Raw genomic sequence first — 5026 nt, forward strand, 5'->3', positions numbered from 1 at the left:
GCAAGTCACGTCAAAATATATGCAAAAGCGGCATGGGTATGTGATAAATGTTGATATATAAAAAATACGATTTAAAATCTCGCTTAATGAACGTTTTCGGATTAAAGCAGTGAAAAACATACCTAAGTTTCTATTCATTATTAGGTCAACTGCTCACAAGCAATAGGGCAAACAAACCATGTAAAGGTCAACTGTGACTATGCTTTATCACGGCCGATGTACAATTGGCTAGGCGGTCAGGCAATTCAAATACAAATGTAAACACTTGAAATATAAGGTCCATTGCCATTTCGTTAACATTATGTATTTACTTCATTTTATTTCGTTTTACACATTGCAAGGACACAGAAGCCCTAGTGAGATGCAACACAATACATATATTTCTTATCTCGGTTTTTACAACAATAAGCATACTCATTTTATTGATGAAACATTGACAGCTAATTTATTTCCCTAATTTCGGTACCATTGGAATTTTTGTTGAAATTCATATGTCATATCCTGCCACTTTACATTAATTACAAAAAAAACCTTCCTATCACTGACATCTATGAAATACAGTATATTAATATTTGATGAATTTCTGAATTTTCAAGAGAAAGGTTAGTTTCATTTTATTGTCATTTTTGCCAGTTCCTAGCGACAAAGATGATACCGAATAAATATATCACTGCCATAATTATAACGAAATAGCTAATTTTAAAGATCATGTATGATGTAATTGAAGTTGTTACCATACTTAAGTGAAATTTTGTATATGTATATAATTATGCTTATAAAACTATTTTTAAACATCGAAGATTATGTAAAATATGTAATATCTTTATAAATAATTTTTTTTGTAACTTACAATATTGATAAATCTTAATTTGAGCATCATATTTATGATATAAAACCATAAAAATATTGCGGTACAGGATCTTTAATTAAACGTTGTCAACTGGTTCATGGTAGTGCAAACCATGTGGTTTTCATCCCGTCGGATCACTTGATATTGTTGAGAGAAGCGATGCAAACATATAAAAAAAAATAGGTGAATATGTTTGAATTTTTGCAAAAGTGGAAAAATGAAGTAATTCATTTTGAGAAGAAATGGTAAAATACAAGAAACTGAAGCAAGTTATGAACATCTCTTTGTCATGTTCTAGAATATAGTCTATTCGAAGTTGGTTTGCTATCGTGTTTTCTAGCAACAATTAATCTACTTTCAGCAACTTTGCTTTAACACTGAACACAGAGCAATATGTATTAGCTGTAAAAAGTTGCAGCTTACTTCATTTCGGCGTTGTTGTATTTTTCTGATCTTTCGGTGGTGTCATTGTTTCTAGCATTTTAAGTGTTGAATATTGAAAACTACTATAGTCGGTGCTAGGGGGCATGAGAGATGTTTCACTTTTCCATTATTCTGCTTGAAAAATTCAATCAAACAAAGTCTGCAATTCTCATGCAATTTGTTGTTTTCATGGCTTACGAAGAATCCCAAATTTTTCAGATATTTCACATATGAGCCGTGTCATGACATTTCCAACATAGTGGTCAAATGACGTAATCGTAGAAACGCGACGTCAAAATTGACGCCAATATTTCTTAATATATTTATTTATTAACACGTCAATTGCAAACTGATAATATCGTCAATGAATATATGCAAGCGTCCGGCAATGTACTTGTACATTTTAATATCTCTTTATCTGTATAAAGATATACTACACATCACATCACGGTCAAGTATGCTTGGTTCGTTTTTGGCCCATTCGTGTTTGCCTATTCATTCGGTTTAACCCCCGCAGACATGCATTTACACAATTTTAGCATATTTCATGTCTGAAGTACACATATTTTGAGTTTTATTGTTCTACCATACATTTGGCTATACAGAGAATAACAAACAATTGCAATGGATGATTTGATCAGTTAAAGGTTTTGTGTTCTGCTTTTATGGCGAAACCTGATAATTTTAATTTTAACATTGTTGTTTTCTTTATCGTATTGATGTTTTAAAATGATAATCAAAAACAGAGATATTGTTTAAAATATGTTTTAATAAATTAGGAATCGAACGTTCTACCTCTGTAATCCGCCCACTAAGCTACCTGTTTAGGAATTACTGTTGCTTAACGATAAGATATTTTTTGTCAACAGTTTGGGCTGTTACTTGAAATTAATTATAGCTGTCATATGTTGCTGTACAGATCTTAATATCCGTCCCCAGGGGACTCGCCAATCGGCAGGTTCCCGAAGGACGGATATTCCAATCCGATTGGAAATTTATGTCCTTACACCCGTAACTATTTTCGTACAGTAGCGTATGAAATTACAACTTCATTCACAACGGCGAAATAACGTCATCCAAAGCATGCCATTGTATAGCACGCGACTCATCTGGCACCCCCATGACAGATGAAATATCCGGAAACACCAGTCTGATATGCAAGAAATACTCTGTCAAATCAGTGTAATAATTTATGTTTATAAATGAAAGTCTGGGTATTCTATTTAGTGATATAAAACCCATAGTATTCAGAGTATATCACTCATAGTGTTGTTAACATAGCTTTGCCGATTTTTTTGTGGCCTACGTATTAAGTTATGATTCTGTAAGTTTTCCTATAAATGTATTGTGTATCTTGTTCTTTCAAAACATATTTCTCGATTCAATGACAATTACTGAACTAAAGTAATTTTTTTCCTCCGCAATGATGACATTATTCCGCTGTTAAACTCATTTTTTAAGTAACAACTGCGCTGATAAACTTTTTCGGGAAACCTTTAACCCTTAGCAGACATATGCTCAATCGTATTTTAAGTATCATAAAAAAGAGAATTTCAAGGAAATTTATGAGTTGACAAATTTAATTTCATCTGTTCAAACGACACTTGATATATTGTCCTTGCGACAGTGAACACTTTCAGGGATTAGACAATAATCCCATTTAGTCTTTCGATTGTTATTTTATTTCCAATGTCAAGTTGTTTTCCAAGTATTTCTCTTTAATCATATACATGTATATAGTAACATGTAGGGGCTGATAAACATTACATAAATCAGAATAAACACTTTAATGTCAATAGAATAAGGAAGATATTACATTACGTTGGTATCATTGTTTAACTTAACGGATATAAAATAATAAGAGTATATAATTAAGAGACAAGTGTTCTGTTAAGTGAATGTGAGTAAGACACTTGAAGTTGTTGAAATACATTCCTGCTTTATATAAAATTAAATGGGAAGAAAATAAACCGAAATAATTTTGTCTTGTTTTATAATACATGTAATTATTGCAATACCAGTTTTGGTCTCTGAGAATAGGGCATCGTAAATTGTTGAAAGAAGCCGGAAATGGATGATAATCAGGTAAAACTGAATGAAAATTGAGTGATTCTGACTAAATTGGATAATTTCAGTAAAATTACAGCTACGTGCTGAATGACCCCGAAAAATATAGTGTTATGATATCGTTAAAGCAGCATACCTCACGGAAAATGTATTTAAAAGTACAATATTGTGAAGTGAACAAAGGAAGTAGTTTTCACATTGCAAACGACACTTACAATCTACGTAAAATAGCCCCTACTGTATTATATTGTTGATTGCTTTGTTTTTCTTTTTGTTCTTCTTTTTTTTTTTTCAATATGGTATACATGTATACATATACAATTATATAATCACACAACGACGTGTCAAACCATCAACATGTCCATACGCACTCGTGAAAAATAATTCTCTTACTTCTTTGTGTGATATAACATAGCATTTTTACAGAACAACTAAATATCCTCTATTTACATGTACGCACATTTTTGGGTAAAACGTTTATGACTATTTACGGTAATAACGCCGTCCTAGAACCTATCAGATGACCTTCGTATCGACCATTATTCCAGAACAATTTCTCGTAAAAAAGACAAATATTACCGAAGCTTGACTGAGCATTCAGATTTTTTTCACCATATTTCTACTGCGTTACTAACACAGTAAGGGCTATTTTTTATATATCTAAAATTTTCATGAAAATTAGAGCAAAAATCTTGAGCGTGCTGCTTTGAGGATATGATGTCACACTTACGCAGTATTTAAATTGTATGTTTATATCATGTCTTGGAAATAAGATAATTCTTGAATGTAAATTCAAAAAGTGATATCTCATTTTTTATTTATTCCTGCAATTTTTTGAAACATAAATGTTGGTATTTCTGTGCACATTCATTACCTGAGTATTTTGACCTTATATAAGGATGGTTCCACATACTATATTCAAAAATGCACATCGTATAATTGGCGTCCGCGCCGAAGCGCGGCGGCTACTTTAGAATGAAATCAGATTTTGTGAAAGGGCGACAGCAACTTCTCGAGCCTTTTATAGTTGTTCATAATAAAAGCCGATCATTCCGATCGGTATGAGGGTGCTTGATTATTAATTAGTCGCGATATGTACAATGAATGGCGAACTGGAGAATTTCGCAATGCAAACATTTTCAAATGAAATAACCTTTTCCGTCAATAAATCGCGCTCTTCGTGGTATTTTTGTTTATCATTTTGTAGTACACAGTGGGTTATTATGGTATGTTATTCCGAAAGCTGTTAATAGAATGATGAGTTGATGACCTAAATATTTCGAAAATCTATTTATAGAGGGATGTACTCCTATCGGTAATTCCCGGTCTCTCCCGGGATTTACTAGTGACCGGCGAATAGTACCACACGTTTATTGTCCGGTCTCTCCCGGTTTTGGAGTAGATGTTTAATATCGTTACAGAACAGAACAAATATTTTACAGATAAATAAGCTTTTTTTTCAAAATGAATGTTTTGTCACTTAGTTTGGTTACAATAATTAATAAACACAGATCAACTCTCAAATTTATTGATTATTATATACATAAACATTTCGAAAAAAAAAAAAAACACAAATCGCATGTTTTATTTCATCTATATGAGATAAAAACAATAAATATGTACAATAATTGAGAAAAAAGTACATTTTTATGGCATTAATATGACACTATCAACTTTGAAACATTT

Source organism: Ruditapes philippinarum, unplaced genomic scaffold (assembly GCF_026571515.1).
Source record: "Ruditapes philippinarum isolate M1 unplaced genomic scaffold, ASM2657151v2 ctg844_1_1_1_1, whole genome shotgun sequence".
In the NCBI taxonomy this organism is placed as follows: domain Eukaryota; kingdom Metazoa; phylum Mollusca; class Bivalvia; order Venerida; family Veneridae; genus Ruditapes; species Ruditapes philippinarum.